We start from the raw sequence: 17,856 nt of genomic DNA on the forward strand, positions 1-17,856 counted from the left end.
TCATAAAAATACCGGATAAAAATAATTCATCCGCACCAAGAAATAATCACAGACCAGAGGAGGCTGAATGCAATGTGGGATCCCGTGGGTGGGGGGGGAAGACATTAGTGTAAGAACAGATGTGACACACACAAATACATGAGTTTAGTTATTATTAAAGTAGCAGTGTTGGTTTCTTGGCTTTAATAAAGGTACCGTGGTAACCCAAGAAGCTAATTAAAGGAAACTCTGAAATGGGTACAAAGAAACTCTATTGTTTTTGCAACTTTTCTAAATATACTCCAAAATAAAAATTTGTGTTTCAAAATTCGCATAGGAAATGTGTCTGTTTCCCACCACTTAAATCAGAGTTGAGACAAATGCCTGGTGGGCAGTAGGTCCATGACAGGCAGTTCTTAAAAGCTGAAGGAATGTGATTGATGTCTTCTTTGGTGAAGGACATGCAGAAATATTTACATGGTGACCTGTGCAAGATGGTACATGCTGCAGATTATTCTCCCAGAGTCCCATTCCCACACTGAAATGCAAACCAGACCAATGACATTCGTCTTCAGCCTGTAAAAGACATCTGAAATGGAGCTATACGGTGTATATTGAACTTGAAGTTCGGTGAGTTTCTCTCACAAAGTTTCAAATAACACCTGAAATGTTTTCTTTCCTAGCTTGGCCAGAAAATATTTCCATTTGTGTCAATAAACATCTTAACCACTGCTCTTTGTGACATCTTGCCCATTATAAAGGGCAAGACCGTCTTGCCCTGTGTTCCCATGACACAATCCAAGATTTTCAGACAGAACAATGGCCAGTTCACTGTTCTTCCGTGGGGTCGTCACAGAGATCATACTTTGCCCAGGCAATATTACTCACCCCTTCTTTTTTGAACTGGGAGACCAAAGGTTACTTTAATGTTAGGTGGGTTTGTTTTCTTGTGTGTGTGTGTGTGTGTGTGTGTGTGTGTTATTCTTATTTGTGTGCTTTGATTTTTAAGCCTTTGATGTGCTTAACAGCAGGTGGTTCCTAACTTAACTTAGTTTTCCCATTAATTCACAAAATACTTGATAAAGTGCAATCACATTGGGCAGAAAAATTGTAATCCTATAGCAGTATGTGATTGCAATGAAGGAGTTCTTCAAATAGAAATAAATGGAAAATGTGACCTACCTTTACAGAAGTACTCGAGAAGCTACAGTTGTTGGGAAAAAAAAAAAAAAAAAACAAACCACAAAACAAAAGTCTGTTATTGCAAAAGATACTGGCAGCTTCCTGACACTATTCACTAGCACCTGTGGAAGCAGTATTGTTTATGCGGCCTAGATATAGAACACTTGTAGCAGTCTTATAGATTGAGGCTAGAAATAATCTACACTACCTGCCAGCACTCTTCAAAGAATTTGAGTAAATAAAAATAATAAATAGAGGTTTTACATTTTCTCAAAGTCACGAGTATAATGACAGATTTGGAACAAAGAATCAGTGGAGTCTGACATCAGAGTTTGAGCTCTAAAGCATCATCGCATACTGCCTCATGCTCAGAGGAGAGGACTATTCTCTGATAATTATGCAGTAAGTGTCCATTTTAGGAACTCAGACAAGTCAAGAACTTGATGACATTTTTAATGTAAGACATGTCTACCAAAGTTTTAATTGTCTGTATTTCTGTGTCAAACATCATTCTTGCATGTTGACATTTGCTGAATTCTTACCTTCCTTTTCCCTTTTGCATGCCTTTACCGTCCACGTTGCTCTAAAATAAATATGAACAGGCACACTCCTCTCTTGTAAGATACTGCTCTTTGACAGTGAGCGTAGCAGAAGATGTGGTGAAGTCCTTTCAAGCGCTCCATTTCATGCTATGTTTCAAGCCTGATAAGCACCATCGTTTTCCTTTTACAGATTCGAAAGGGAGAAGTATTAGTATCTCCCATGCTGCTGTTAAGTCATTTCAGTCGTGTCCGACTCTGTGCGACCCCACAGACGGCAGCCTACCAGGCTCCGCCGTCACTGGGACTCTCCAGGCAAGAACACTGGCCTGGAGTGGGTTGCCATTTCCTTCTCCAATGCATGAAAGTGAAAAGTATCTCCCATAGGAAGGTGCAAAAGTCAAACGACTTGGCTATCGATTTCAAGGGTTCAGAGGTTCAGAAGGTTTTTCTTGTCTTGGCTCAGCATGTAAACTTCTGTGCATATTTCAGACAAGAGAGGGTAAAAGACTTGATAGAAATTTTGAGAAAGAGTCCTGAGATTGTAGTGTTGATCTTAAGTTCTTGAGAAATGCATTGGTGAGCCAGGAAAGCGAAAACTCCTTCAAATAATGTTAGGAACCAAGGGTCAACTGCAGCTGGCTCCGTGGCTTAGTTGGTGAAAGCGCCTGTCTAGTAAACAGGAGATCCTGGGTTCAAATCCCAGCGGGGCCTCAGGCAAGACTGTTTTAAATAGAGCAAAACAAGTTTAAAAAATGAAATCTGTTTACCTCCCATCAAGCCCGGGAGTACTAGGAATGCTCTCCCGATAGCCATAAAAAGGTGGTTCTCAGACGGTCTTGAGATGAGAATTAGAACTGCCTCTCGGTGTTTCCTTCGCGTTTTAGATCAGGTCTCAGAAGTTGCCAGTTTGGTTTTGTGGGATCTCTTCAATTATGTTTGCCTCCTAGAACTTTTACCACAATGGAGTCATTTGTTTTTCTTCATGGAATCATTGAATTGTCATGTCCCTCTTCAGAGCCACCCCCTCCCCCGCGAACTCCCACCACCCCGATTTGGCACCAACTTTAGTAGTGCCTTACAGTCGCGCTTCTCAAAATTTTATGGGCATGTGAATGACCTGGTGTGATCCATTATAATGAGGGTTTTAAATAACTGCATCTGCAACAGGGGCCTGAAAGTCAGCATTTCTACAATCTCAGACGCTACACTCCTGTTCCACGGACGATACTTCATGAAGCAAGGCCAGAGACTTACTGGTCTAGTTCAGTGGGTGTGTTTTCAAGTTCTGCACTTTCATATGTTGCAGCTGTCTTCCTGAATCACTAGGTAATCCAGCATTGTTTTTACTCATTTATCCTTAGTGAATGAAATGAAATCAAAAGAGATAAAAGAAGAGGAAAGACATTCTAATATAAATTACGGTAGTGTGAATCAAGTTGTGTTGTAACTGTTTCCTCTTTTCGATGTGAAATGGACTCTTGACGATACTGGAAATTTTGGAAGGAGAAGAACTGAGGTTATATCTAAAAGAGGATAAAGAATAGTCAATGACAAAATACACAAAATTATATTCTTTTTTTTTTTTTTTTTAAGGTGCGGGCAAACTGACTTTTTAAAGCATTCTTTGTTTATGAACTTCAACTGTTTAAAAAGTACATTTTGATCCGAAAAGCCTTTGTGCGTTCAGGAGTCACATACCCCAAAGGGCCCTTTGAGTTGCTTGCATAATTTTTCAGGACATCTGGTAGGGTCAGGATTGGGTACATGGTGGGGCTACTCCTTACTGGCTTAAAAATAAACTTCTAATCAAATTATGGGAAACTAAATCCCAAACTTGCTGATTGGGAAATATTGTCTCTCGACTCTGTTTCCTGCAACGTTGTGACCAATCCTAGTTTTAGTTTTGCTGAGAGCAGGAGCTCTCAGCGCTGCTATTTGTGAAAGATGCCGATGCAGAGCTGATGCAAAGAAATCAGGAATTTCTCACATGGGATTTAATGAAAGACTACAATTTCGCTGCTGAGCACCTTCCTGGTCCTCGAGGGAAGTACTGAGAAGAGGGAAAATACAATGAGGAAGGTCAGGTGACATGAAGAGAAAAACAAAGGAGAGGCAAGGTGGGCATCTGTTGAACAGATTCAGATCGCTCAAAGCACAGTCGTTCCAGGGCAGTGTGAGTGACGCTGGATAATAAGTTGACTGATGCCTCCCACCTCGACTTATTCTGGCGCAAAATCCAGTCCCATGAATTCCCAAACACTGCTCCTTTTGGCACTCCTTTCTCAGAGTCAAGAGGGCACAGGCCATCCCAACCCCGCTCGGCAGTCTCCTCCAAGGCGAGTTTGGCCCTCTCGGAAGTTCGGTGGTCTTCAGGACTCTGTGCGTTGTGTTCTGGCTCCGACGATGAGGAAGAGAGGTGGAAATCAAAGGCACAGGACAGTATCGGGTTGTTGCTCGTAATCAAATGCCCTTGGAACCTGAGGACACCCTGCCTGATGTTTGGGAAGGTGTTTGGACTCTGCTCCCTCCTAGCTCAGGCGGTAAAGAATCTGCCTGCAATGCGGGAGACCCGGCTTTGATCTCTGGGTCGGGAACATCCCCACTCCAGTGGGTTGTTTCCAGATGTCCAGCCTGGAGAATCCCATGGACAGAGGAGCCTGGCAGACTACAGTCCATGGGGTGGCAAGAGTCGGACACGACTTAGCGACTAAACCACCCCCACCACTGAGTTAGGTTTGGTGGGGAGCCTGGTAGGCTGCCGTCTATGGGGTCGCACAGAGTCGGACACGACTGAAGCGACTTAGCAGCAGCAGTAGCAGTATGAGCCATAGAATTTCGATATTATTCTTTTAGCAAAAGTTTTTGAAACGATGGAAAGCAAGGCACCGCGAGTGAACACATTCTGCAAGAGAAATATTCAAAATTACTAGATTGGGGGCGTGACGGGGGGCGGGGGGAGTGGGGAGCAACCAAGGAACCGAGTATGCCGTTTTATGGGACTTGTAATACCTCATACGGGCGTGACGTTTCCGTGGTGTAGCGGTTAGCACATTCGCCTTACACGCGAAAGGTCCCCGGTTCGAAACCGGGCGGAAACAGCCCAAGCCGCCGGCTTTTGCTGTCTTATAGACAAGTGCAAAGATTTCCTTGGGATTTTGCTGCCCTCTCCAAGGTTCCCGATTCCAACGTATCCTCAGAGCACCCGTGCTCTCACCTACGGCCTTTTAAAATACTTACTGTAGTTTAACATTTCTTGACGTTCCTCTGACTCCAGCAGCTTTACAATGTGTCAACTATAATGTTCTCTCCTAGAGCAATTTTGAGGAAAAAGGGGTCGGATTTTGTGAGGTACGGGGGTAGCTTAGTGCTTATTATGTCCTGGACGCTTAGTGCGCCTTCTGTCCTGTCTAACATATAGTCGCTCATCTCAAATGCATGGAAGTATTTCGCTACATTTTCTTCACCAAACTTTATTGTTTTCGCTTTCACTGTTAGCCTGTGGGCAAATGATTTGAAATGCAAGCAGCTGGCCCGAAGCAACTGAGGTAGGCCTACAGCAGTACAAGTGAATCAACGAAAGAATGCAATCAGTCAAACAAGAAGCTAAAACCAACAGACGGAAAAAAGGGGAGGTTTCCAGATGTCTCCCATCTCTGGCAATTTTTTTCCCCCCCGTACCAGAAATATTTTCAAAAACCTTCGACATAAAATCTGTGTGCGCAGAAGGTGGAAAGGAATGGCGGAGGGGATGGAAGCAATGAATCAGAAGTTTCCTGTCCCCAGAAACTACACGGAGATCTTGTGTCGGGTGGAGACCGTTGCTTAATCTCACTGTCCTTTCCTTTTTCTCCTAATTCCCCGGGTCCACGTGCAGATCCCCACCAGTACCCTCAGAGAATTATTCCGTAGTCCGCCTGGATCCGAATCTCTGCTCAAATGTTTCCACCACGCGGTCGACGCCGACTCGCCCCTTTGCCGGGAGCTTGGGTCATCTGCACGCGGAAGGCAGCACGCGGTCATCTGCAGCCGCACCCAATTACCCACCCACCTAGGTTTGCCTGGGCGGACTGGTCACATTCTGCCACGGGTTGTCCTTCAGTCGCACAGACCCGTCGCTTCCCCGGGTTCAAAAGACAGTTCCATTTAGGCACAGAACAGTCCCAGGTTGAGATCGGAATGGAGTGGAGGTGCGTTTGTCTGCGTGTGTGTTTCGAGACAAGGCTGTGGGACAGACACACACGGAACGGGGCCTGGGGACCCTCGCAGGCAGGGTATCTAGGCCAGCAGCGGCTCTTCTCGGACGGTTCGGGGACTCGGCATCCAGATCAACACGAAGCTCGCGACGGGCAGGCGGAGAAGGTCCGCGTCGCCCCCGGGAAACCAGAACTATTCCCGGAGTCAGGACCATGAACAGCGCACTTTGGATTTGCCGGGCCGAGTGAGGGATTTCTCACAAGTGAGAAAGGACAGGGGGAAATGTTTTAATGGTACATTGAGTCGGTGGCGCGTGTATTTTAGGGACAGACTTTTTTTTTTTTTTTTTAATTTAAAAAACACATAAAATACCGCACATGGTATTTCCGTTGTTGCTGCTGTTCAGTCGCTAAGTCGTGTCCCACTCTACGGGACCCCACGGATTGCAGCACGCCAGGTTTCCCTGCCCTTCACTATCTCCCAGAGTTTGCTCAAATTCATGTCCGCTGTGTCGATGATGCCATCCAATCAGATCATCCTCTGTCCCCTTTCTCCTCCTGCCCTCAATTTTTCCCAACGTCAGGGTCTTTTCCAGTGAGTCAGCTCTTCACATCAGGTGGCCAAAACATTCGAGCTTCGGCTTCAGCATCGGTCCTTCCAATGAATATTCAAGGTTGATTTCCTTTATGATTGACTGGTTTGATCTCCTTGCAGTCCAAGGGACCCTCAAGAGGCTTCTCCAGCACAGTTCCACGCTCAGCCCTCTTTATGGTCCAACTCTCTCATCCCTAAAAGACTGCTGGAAATACCATAGCTTTGACCAGAGAGAGGGATCTTCATTGGCAAAATGCTGTCTCTGCCTTTTAATCCGCTTTCTAGGTATCTCATAGCTTTTCTTCCAAGGAGCAAGTGTCTTTTAATTTTGTGGCTGCAGTCATCATCCACAGTGATTTTGGAGCCCATGAAAATAAAATCTGTATTTCTACTAGATGGTTTTGAAAGAAATGGTCACATGTTGAGGTATGGGAAAGTCATGCTGGCTTACATATGTTCGTGCCTAATGAAAGGCAAAAAAAAAAAAAAAAAAAAGTCTGTTTTAAAGGTAAAGCTTAAATGCCTTTCTCCCTGAGAGGTGAGCACTAGTAGTATTTCCCAGGTGCCTGGGCCAGACTAATCTGATGTGAACTGGCTGATCTGCCTTTTTTTTTTTTTTTTTTTTTTGAAACCTTTAAGGAATGTGCCATTTCACTTTTGATGTTTTTTTGTTCTGACAAGGAATCAGTTCAGTTCACTTGCTCAGTCGAGTCCAACTTTTTGCCACCCCATGAACCACAGCACACCAGGCTTCCCTGTCCATCACCAACTCCTGGAGCTTGCCCAAAATCATGTCCATCGAGTCGGTGATGCCATCCAACCACCTCATCCTCTGTCATCCCCTTCGCCTCCTGCCTTCAATCTTACCCAGCATCAGGTTCTTTCCCAATGAGTCAGTTCTTCACATCAGGTGGCCAAAATATTGGAGCTTCAGCTTCAGCATCAGTCCTTCCAATGAATGTTCAGGACTGATTTCCTTTAGGATAGACTGGTTGGAACTTCCTGCAGTCCAAGGGACTCTCAAGAAGCTTCTCCAACATCACAGTTCTAAAGCATCAGTTGTTTGGTGCCCAGCTTTCTTTATAGTCCACCTCTCACATCCATACATGACTACTGGAAAAACCATAGCTTTGACTAGACGGGCCTTTGTCAGCAAAGTAATGTCTCTGCTTTTAAATATGCTGTCTACGCTGGTCATAGCTTTTCTTCCAAGGAGCAGGCATCTTTTAATTCCATGGCTGCAGTCAGCAACCCATCTGCAGTGATTTTGGAGACCCCCAAAACAGTGAGAGTGAGCCCCCTCTCACTGTTTCCATTGTTTGCCATCTATTTGCCATGAAGTGATGGGACCGGATGCCATGATCTTCGTTTTCTGAATGTTGAGGTTTAAGCCATCTTTTTCACTCTCCTCTTTCACTTTCATCAAGAGGCTCTTTAGTTCTTTGCTTTCTGCCATAAGGGTGGTGTCATCTGCATATTTGAGGTTATTGATGTTTCCCCCGGCAATCTTGATTCCAGCTTGTGCTTCATCCGGCCCAGCACTTCGCATGATGTACTCTGCGTAGACCTTAAATAAGCAGGGTGACAATATACAGCCTCGACGTACTCTTTTCCCGATTTGGAACCACTCTGCTGTTCCATGTCCGGTTCTAACTGTTGCTTCTTGACCTGCATACAGTTTCTCAGGAGGCAGGTCAAGTGGTCTGGTATTCCCATCTCTTGAAGAATTCCCCACAGTTTCTTGTGATCCACACAGTCCAAGGCTTTGGCGTAGTCAATAAAGCAGAAGTAGATGTTTTTCTAGAATTCTCCTGCTTTTTCAATGATCCACCAGATGTTGACAATTTGATCTCTGGTTCCTCTGCCTTTTCTAAATCCAGCTTCAACATCTGGAAGTTCACAGCTCACGTCCTGTTGAAGCCTGGCTTGGAGAATTTTGAGCATTACATTGCTAGCGTGTGAGATGAGTGCAATTGTGTGGTAGTTTGAATATTCTTTGGCACTGCCTTTCTTTGGGACTGGAATGAAAACTGACCTTTTCCAGTCCTGGGGCCTCTGCTGAGATTTCCACATTTGCTGTCCGATTGGGTGCAGCACTTTCACAGCATCACCTTTTAGGATTTGAAATAGCTCAACTGGAATTCCATTACCTCCACTAGCTTTGTTCATAGTGGTGCTTCCTAAGCCCCACTTGACTTCCCATTCCAGGATGTCTGGTTCTAGGTGAATGATCACACCATCGTGGTTATCTGGCTCATGAAGATATTTTTTTGTATAGTTCTTCTGTGTATTCTTGCCACCTCTTCTTAATATCTTCTGCTTCTGTTAGGTCCATACCATTTCTGTCCTTTATTGTGCCCATCTTTGCATGAAATGTTCCCTTGGTATCTCTAACTTTCTTGAAGCGATCTCTAGTCTTTCCCATGCTATTGTTTTCCTCTATTTCTTTGCATTGACCACTGAGGAAGGCTTTCTTATCTCTCCTAGCTATTCTTTGGAGCTCTGCATTCAAATGGGTATATCTTTCTTTTTCTCCTTTGCCTTTCACTTCTCTTCTTTTCTCAGCTATTTGTAAGGCCTCCTCAGACAACCATTCTGCCTTTTTGCATTTCTTTTTCTTGGGGATGGTCTCGATCACTGCCTCCTGTCCAATGTCACCAACCTCTGTCCACAGTTCTTCAGGCACTCTGTCTGTCATATTCTAATCCCTTGAATCTATTTGTCACTTCTGTTGTATAATCATAAGGGATTTGATTTAGGTCATACCTGAATGGCCTAGTGCTTTTCCCTGCTTTCTTCAATTTAAGTCTGAAAATTGCAATAAGGAGTTCGTGATCTGAGCCACAGTCAGCTCCCGATCTTGTTTTTGCTGACTGTATAGAGCTTCTCCATCTTTGGCTGCAAAGACTATCAGATCAGATCAGATCAGATCAGATCAGTCGCTCAGTCGTGTCCGACTCTTTGCGACCCCATGAATGGCAGCACGCCAGCACTCCCTGTCCATCACCAACTCCCGGAGTTCACTCAGACTCACGTCCATCGAGTCAGCGATGCCATCCAGCCATCTCATCCTCTGTCATCCCCTTCTCCTCCTGCCCCCAATCCCTCCCAGCATCAGAGTCCTTTCCAATGAGTCAATTCTTCACATGAGGTGGCCAAAGTACTGGAGTTTCAGCTTTAGCATCATTCCTTCCAAAGAAATCCCAGGGCTGATCTCCTTCAGAATGGACTGGTTGGATCTCCTTGCAGTCCAAGGGACTCTCAAGAGTCTTCTCCAACACCACAGTTCAAAAGCATCAATTCTTCGGCGCTCAGCCTTCTTCACAGTCCAACTCTCACATCCATACATGACCACAGGAAAAACCATAGCCTTGACTAGACGCACCTTTGCTGGCAAAGTAATGTCTCTGCTTTTGAATATGCTATCTAGGTTGGTCATAACTTTCCTTCCAAGGAGTAAGCGTCTTTTAATTTCATGGCTGCAGTCACCATCTGTAGTGATTTTGGAGCCCAGAAAAATAAAGTCTGACACTGTTTCCACTGTTTCCCCATCTATTTCCCATGAAGTGGTGGGACCGGATGCCATGATCTTCGTTTTCTGAATGTTGAGCTTTAAGCCAACTTTTTCACTCTCCACTTTCACTTTCATCAAGAGGCTTTTGAGTTCCTCTTCACTTTCTGCCATAAGGGTGGTGTCATCTGCATATCTGAGGTTCTTGATATTTCTCCCGGCAATCTTGATTCCAGCTTGTGTTTCTTCCAGTCCAGCGTTTCTCATGATGTACTCTGCATAGAAGTTAAATAAACAGGGTGACAATATACAGCCTTGACGAACTCCTTTTCCTATTTCGAACCAGTCTGTTGTTTCATGTCCAGTTCTAACTGTTGCTTCCTGACCTGCATACAAATTTCTCAAGAGGCAGATCAGGTGGTCTGGTATTCCCATCTCTTTCAGAATTGTCCACAGTTTATTGTGATCCACACAGTCAAAGGCTTTGGCATAGTCAATAAAGCAGAAGATATGTTTTTCTGGAACTCTCTTGTTTTTTCCATGATCCAGCAGATGTTGGCAATTTGATCTCTGGTTCCTCTGCCTTTTCTAAAACCAGCTTGAACATCAGGAAGTTCACGGTTCACATATTGCTGAAGCCTGGCTTGGAGAATTTTGAGCATTACATTGCTAGCGTGTGAGATGAGTGCAATTGTGTGGTAGTTTGAGCATTCTTTGGCATTGCCTTTCTTTGGGATTGGAATGAAAACTGACCCTTTCCAGTCCTGTGGCCACTGCTGAGTTTTCCAAATTTGCTGGCATATTGAGTGCAGCACTTTCACAGCATCATCTTTCAGGATTTGGAATAGCTCAACTGGAATTCCATCACCTCCACTAGCTTTGTTCGTAGTGATGTTTTGTAAGGCCCACTTGACTTCACATTCCAGGATGTCTGGCTCTAGGTCAGTGATCACACCATCGTGATTACCTGGGTCGTGAAGATCTTTTTTGTACAGTTCTTCTGTGCATTCTTGCCATCTCTTCTTAATATCTTCTGCTTCTGTTAGGTCCATACCATTTCTGTCCTTTATCGAGCTCATCTTTGCATGAAATGTTCCTTTGGTATCTCTGATTTTCTTGAAGAGATCCCTAGTCTTTCCCATTCTGTTGTTTTCCTCTATTTCTTTGTGTTGATCGCTGAAGAAGGCTTTCTTATCTCTTCTTGCTATTCTTTGGAACTCAGCATTCAGATGTTTATATCTTTCCTTTTCTCCTTTGCTTCTCACTTCTCTTCTTTTCACAGCTATTTGTAAGGCCTCCCCAGGCAGCCATTTTGCTTTTTTGCATTTCTTTTCTATGGGAATGGTCTTGATCCCTGTCTCCTGTACAATGTCACGAACCTCATTCCATAGTTCATCAGGCACTCTATCTATCAGATCTAGGCCCTTAAATCTATTTCTCACTTCCACTGTATAATCATAAGGGATTTGATTTAGGTCATACCTGAATGGTCTAGTGTTTTTCCCTACTTTCTTCAATTTCAGTCTGAATTTGGCAATAAGGAGTTCGTGGTCTGAGCCACAGTCAGCTCCTGGTCTTGTTTTTGCTGACTGTATAGAGCTTCTCCATCTTTGGCTGCAAAGAATATAATCAATCTGCTTTCGCTGTTGACCATCTGGTGATGTCCATATATAGAGTCTTCTCTTGTGTTGTTGGAAGAGGGTGTTTGTTCTGACCAGTGCATTTTCTTGGCAAAACTCTATTAGTCTTTGCCCTGCTTCATTCCGTATTCCAAGGCCAAATTTGCCGGTTACTCCAGGTGTTTCTTGACTTCCTGCTTTTGCATTCCAGTCCCCTATAATGCAAAGGACATCTTTTTTGGGTGTTAGTTCTAAAAGGTCTTGTAGGTCTTCATAGAACCGTTCAACTTCAGCTTCTTCAGCGTTTCTGGTTGGGGCATAGTCTTGGCTTACTGTGATACTGAATGGTTTGCCTTGGAAACGAACAGAGATCATTCTGTCGTTTTTGAGATTGCATCCAAGTACTGCATTTCGGACTCTTTTGTTGACCATGATGGCCACTCCATTTCTTCTGAGGGATTCCTGCCCGCAGTAGTAGATATAATGGTCATCTGAGTTAAATTCACCCATTCCAGTCCATTTCAGTTCGCTGATTCCTAGAATGTCGACATCAACCTATATAAATATATATAATCAATCTATATAAATAGACACGGTATAAAACTGCTGAAAACCGTGTTTCTCCGGAGCCGTTCATCAGAATAAGTGAGAGACACTCACACGGGGCTATCGTCCTTAGTTTGGCTTGATTCACGCTTTTTCTTCTGTTCCGGGTATAGACTGCTTGTTGATTATTTCCCTTGACACCTGAGTACAGACTGCAAAACGGGGGCTCCCGCGTTCAGGGAAGTGATACCTCGATGTCTGCACTCCCATTGCCTCTGCGCTGGTGGAGCTCAGCACCCGGGGGTGGCAGATCCCTGAAATTCTAACTGAGGGAGTCGGGCGGATTGGCCGGGCTGTCCACCGGGACCACCGCTGTTGCCCGCTGCGGTCTAAAGGGGGCTGCGTGGTTTGAATGCCTGGGAGTTTTCTCCAATATTGGGGGGAATTTTAGCTGACTTTTACTCAGATTAGATCAGACTAGATCTCAGATTCTGTGAACTTTGAGAGGACAAATGGATGAAAGGCAGGAAGCGGTGTTTCTGAAAGGGTCGCCTGCCACCTGAACATCTGAGACCTATTTTATGACATGACCCTTAAGCTTATGGCCTCAAATCCTCTCCATGGCCTCTCCTATGTCTCCAGCTTCATTTCACACTTCACTGCCCCCTTCTCTCCCCACCACCCTGTCCTCTCATTTCCCAGAGACTTGTGAATATATTATTTGTTCCCCCTCTGTTCCTAGTTACGATCTCCTCAACCTCGAAACTTCCCCTCCATCATCACTCCTTCAGATAAAACTTCCCCAAAGCTTTCTGCATAAATCTTCACATTTCTGTTAGCTTCTGTACACCTGGTCTTTTATTGCAAAGGCCAGTTAGGCAACAGATGGCAATGCTGGGGTGAGAAAGCGTTGCATTCTGGATTCCAAGTTTGTGCCATCAAGAACATTACTATGCCCTGTCTCTCTCAACATCCAACATCCTTCTCTCAAGGCAGTTGTATATTTTGACGTGTTCCTTATGCCCAACTTGAAAACAAAAAGAAACATATAACCACGGTGTCTAAAGAGAGCATGTCTGCCTGTTTAAATTTTGTGTGGTATTAAATCATTTCCTGAATTCCAGCAGTCTCTGCCTAATGTGGTTTCTGCACCTTTGAGTATACCTTTCCTGCCTTCTTGCCTCTTTTTGCCTTTACCATTGACTTCTGCATGCTTTTATCCGACGCATGATTTATCATAGAATTTGGCCATGATTCTCCCTCTTAGGGAGTATTAACTACTCTTAACAGTAAGAGGAGTAGAATGTGATTCTTAGGGCCAAATGCACTTCCAAACCAAATAAGTGTACTTTATTTTAAAAACACTTAGTTAAAGAGAATACAGGGCAGTCAGTAACCATCCGCAGACGCATCATCAGGGCCCCAAAGAAGTATAGAATAGATGAGGGAGGTGGAAGCACGCCAGATTAACAGGTAGCAGAAATTAACCAAGAGCACTCCCAGCAGAAAACTTGCTCTCAAGGAGTGACTTCTTTCTATCATGTATGGAAAGTCCTAAGGGTTAAATTTGCTTGTAATCCAAAATGTAGACATGGAAAGCAACGTTGTAGTACGTACACTAACCCCAAATGAAGAGAATCGGTGGGAGTCATCAGTTTCGGGGTTATTTCTATCTTCATAGCAGAACCAGCGACTTCGGAGGCCTCATTGAAATAGACATGCTTAAGCCCTCTCGTCGCAGGGGGCCAGTGGCGCAATGGATAACGCGTCTGACTACGGATCAGAAGATTCTAGGTTCGACTCCTGGCTGGCTCGAAACCTTTTGCACAACTGATCTTCCTGCACTTGAACCACACCCCAACTCTCCAAGCTTTGGCGGCTCACAAGCGCTACGAAAAGCTCCCTCAGCCTTGCTTCTTGTTACCCCGTGGGGCCATCCTACGTCTTGTGGGAGTCCGAAGGACCCTTCAAGTGATTGCGATCACTGGAACATCCACAATCAAGCATTTTCTGGTTTCGATCTCCCACAGCAAATACGGAGGGGGAAAGGACCACATAGGGACACCTGTACTGAGTTTCACATCAAACAGGCTTTAAGAAAAAAGAAGAGGAGGACGAGGAACAAGAAAGAGATGGAACGTAGGAAGGAAGAAGGCTCGGCAAGTGTCTTCGCCACTTATTCCCACTGGGTTACCCTTCACCACGCCCTCCCCTCTTCCTAATAGAAAGAAGAGTGGCTTTGACTGAGGAAACGTTAAATCCAAGAAAGCCCAGGGTGTTGGGCACCGGATATCGGAGCTGGCCCTGCACCCCGACTTCCAGAAGAGCGCCGGTAGGACAGTTTCAAGAGGGAGGAGTAACACGCTATTTTTTTTTTTTTTTTTTTTTTAAGCAACCCAAGTTACATTACATACAACTCCAGGGTTCAAACAGGTAACACCTTGAGTGATAAGGAGCAAAAGTCCCCTTGGCCCGTACGGGGATCAAACCCGCGACCTTGGCGTTATTAGCACCACGCTCTAACCAACTGAGCTAACCGGCCATGACAAGTCTTGCTCTACAACTTAAGACCTCTGTTTGCCGCGGTTACACTTCTTTTTCGTGGTCCTCGGAGAGCTGTTCCACGCGTAACCCAACAAACATCTGCTGTGACCTCTGCACACAAAGCCAAACTCGGACAGCAGCCCTTTGGACCAAAGGCCGCCAAGCGAGGGAGCAGGAGACGAGCCTCACGTCCACTCCCTCTTGGTCTTTCAGTTAGCGGTGTTTTGTTGTTGTCTGTCTGTCTGTCTGTCTTCTCTGTCTGTTTGTTTGTTTGTTTCAAGCGGAAGACCAAAGAATCTGGGATTGATCACCGACTTTTGACATTTCAGGATTCAGGATGTTTCCGGTTTACCGTTCGCTGCCCTCGTAGTCCACGGCTCGGAGATTCGTTAGCTCAGCTTGCCCCGGAGAAACGAACTGACTTTGGATGTTACTGATGATATCTACAACAGCAGTGTTAGTGCCTTGAGGATGTTACCGACCACAGCAATTCTAGTCTGACTCTGGTTGATTTGTGCTCAACTGGCACAGAACTGAGGTCAGGGGGGACAAAGTAAGGACTGCCTGGCAGATCAGTGGGCATTTGCCCCTCTCCGCCCCTCGGTTTCTATCAGCCAAACACTGCCCGTCACAGAATGGGCAGCTGCTAGAGTTCAAGGGCACCGAATCGCGCTTACTTTTCAACCAGGATCATTGAATCGTCTTCAGTCATTGCAATCTTTTTCTGGCACTCAAGAGATGGTGATCACAGAACTTCCTAAGGTCACACAAACCCACATAAGACAAAATCGAGCAGTTCTCCGACATCTACTGTACCCGGACGCTGCCTAAAACGTCTGCTCTGCCTTTGGCAAGGAATTCTTCGCTTAGAGGTAGTATTTGCTTAGTGTGACTCATTGACTGTAGCATTGTTGGTCGTGATAGGAGGGCGCACTAACGTCGACCATTTCCTGAAAGAGAAAACCGATTCGGTGTGGCCAGCTTGGGCTAGCCGGGAATCTCCTTTCCCGCTTGGACACCATCAGCCGGGGAGGGAAAACATGATCAAGGAGCCGAGAAAGCAAGTTTCCGTAGTGTAGTGGTTATCACGTTCGCCTCACACGCGAAAGGTCCCCGGTTCGAAACCGGGCGGGAACAGCTTCGCTCTTCGGAGTTTGCATTTTGAACCGTTCTCCGGAACCTCTCAGGAACCTTCCGAGAAACTCGGTAGTTGAGGAGGCTTCCGAACTCCCACCGAGTCTCACCGGTAAACCTGGGGGAACCATCGGAATAGTCTTCAGGCACCGTATTCCATCTCGTACGGCAGAGCCTGCACTCAGCCCAGCTTAAGGCGCTTTCTGCGAGCCTTTTACACAAACAGCAAATTCTTCCATGGATTCCCCGGGCCGTAGACCGCAGCTTCCTCCGAAAACCTTCGGTTTCCTCGTTCACGTCAAGGAATACGACCGAAAACCAATTGTGCCTTCTTTTCCTTTGGTTTTCTTCTCCGAGAAAGCGTCTCATTCTTTTGACTGAGGATGGAAGGCAACGACAATGACGAAACTCTCTTAAGAGAAGCAACAGTAAGGGTCAGTTGGAACTTGACATTTTGGAGGGGGAGGCGGGGGCCGTAAGAGGAAAGGAAGAAGAGAAGAGGACTCACGCAGTCGGGGGCCGGTTAGCTCAGTTGGTTAGAGCGTGGTGCTAATAACGCCAAGGTCGCGGGTTCGATCCCCGTACGGGCCACTGTTCTCTTTGGTCACCTCCTCCAGGAGGCTGCCAACTGTTTTCCGAGAAAACTTGCCTCTTAACCTACACAGCCCTGAGAATAGTGCCTAGAGTCCCCTTGCGGTTGTGCCTGTCCCGTCGGGACGCCAGGCTCGTCAGTCCTCCACCCTCTCCTGGAGGATGCTGTCTAACCACATCGTCCTCTGCCGACGCCTTCTCCTTTTGCCTTCCGTCTTTCCCAGGATCAGGGTCTTTTCCAGTGAGCTGGCTCTTCGCATCGGGTGGCCAAAGTGTTGGAGCTCCAGCTTCAGCGACCGTCCTTCCAATGAATACTCGGGGTGGGTTTCCTTTAGGATTGACTGCTTTGATCTCCTTGCAGTCCAAGGGACTCTCAAGAGTCTTCTCCAGCACCACACTTCGAAAGCATGAATTCTTTCGCGCTCAGCCTTCTTTATGGTCCAGCTCTCACATCCGTACATGACTACTGGAAAAACCATAGCTTTGACTGTACGGACCTTTGTCGGCAAAGTTACGTCTCCGCTTTTTAAGTTACGTCTCCGCCGTCTAGGTTGGTCATAGCTCTTCTTCCAAGGAGCAAGCGTCTTTTAATCTCGTGGCTGCCGTCACCGTCCGCATTGATTTTGGCGTTTTCCCCTTCTGTTTGCCATGAAGTGATGGGACCGGATGCCATGATCTTAGTTTTCTGAATGTTGAGGTTTAAGCCAGCTTTTTCACTCTCCTCTTTCACCTTCATCAAGAGGCTCTTCAGTTCCTCTTCGCCTTCTGCCATCAGAGTGGTATCATCTGCGTATCTGAGGTTGTTGATAGTTCTCCTGGCAATCTTGATTCCAGCTCGTGATTCATCCAGCCCGGCCTTTCACATGATGTACCCTGCATAGAAATTTAATAAGCAGGGTGCCAATATACATACAGCTTTGTCCTATGCCTTTCCCAATTTTGAACCAGTCCGTTGTTCCACGTCCAGTTCTAACTGTTGCTTCTTGACCCATATACGGGTTTCCCAGGAGACAGGTAAGGAGACAGTTAGAGTCCTCTAACTGTGTTCCAAACCCGCCACCCTCACATACCTTTTATCCACTCGTTACCCAGTTCAGCTCTCCACTTACCACAAGCCCAACATTTTTCCAGGCAGGCAGGGTTCTCTTTCCTCCGGGACCAATAGATGAGGACAGAGAGCTGGGCAGGGTCAGAGGGTGGCCTAACACGAAAAATTTGGTGGGAGGTGGGGGCAGGGGCAGTGGAAAAGTTTCCTGGCAACCTTTTGTCAAAAGCGTATTCGATTTTAAATTGTCTTTCCAAAGTAGTTGCTCAATCAACGCCCTTTCTCAAATCCTCAAGAGATACAAAGTAAGGAGGCATTCTTAAAAGGTCGTTCTTTCCATGTCTCTGAAGACCCTTTAAGGTGAACTGACAGCCA

At 45.7% G+C, this 17,856-nt stretch overlaps 6 non-coding genes across 6 annotated transcripts; 5 read left to right on the forward strand and 1 right to left on the reverse strand.

Moving 5' to 3' along the window:
* The first annotated feature begins 2,340 nt into the window (after positions 1-2,340).
* On the forward strand, positions 2,341-2,414 carry TRNAT-AGU (transfer RNA threonine (anticodon AGU)). The gene has a single exon. It is a non-coding gene; the product is annotated as a tRNA-Thr (tRNA).
* A 2,314-nt stretch (positions 2,415-4,728) lies between these two features.
* TRNAV-UAC (transfer RNA valine (anticodon UAC)) lies at positions 4,729-4,801 on the forward strand. The gene has a single exon. It is a non-coding gene; the product is annotated as a tRNA-Val (tRNA).
* A 9,108-nt stretch (positions 4,802-13,909) lies between these two features.
* On the forward strand, positions 13,910-13,982 carry TRNAR-ACG (transfer RNA arginine (anticodon ACG)). Its single transcript has one exon. It is a non-coding gene; the product is annotated as a tRNA-Arg (tRNA).
* A 653-nt stretch (positions 13,983-14,635) lies between these two features.
* Positions 14,636-14,709, reverse strand: TRNAI-AAU (transfer RNA isoleucine (anticodon AAU)). The gene has a single exon. It is a non-coding gene; the product is annotated as a tRNA-Ile (tRNA).
* A 1,066-nt stretch (positions 14,710-15,775) lies between these two features.
* TRNAV-CAC (transfer RNA valine (anticodon CAC)) lies at positions 15,776-15,848 on the forward strand. Its single transcript has one exon. It is a non-coding gene; the product is annotated as a tRNA-Val (tRNA).
* A 514-nt stretch (positions 15,849-16,362) lies between these two features.
* Positions 16,363-16,436, forward strand: TRNAI-AAU (transfer RNA isoleucine (anticodon AAU)). Its single transcript has one exon. It is a non-coding gene; the product is annotated as a tRNA-Ile (tRNA).
* The last annotated feature ends 1,420 nt before the right edge of the window (positions 16,437-17,856 follow it).

This window comes from Bos indicus, chromosome 23, assembly GCF_029378745.1.
Source record: "Bos indicus isolate NIAB-ARS_2022 breed Sahiwal x Tharparkar chromosome 23, NIAB-ARS_B.indTharparkar_mat_pri_1.0, whole genome shotgun sequence".
In the NCBI taxonomy this organism is placed as follows: Eukaryota; Metazoa; Chordata; class Mammalia; order Artiodactyla; family Bovidae; genus Bos; species Bos indicus.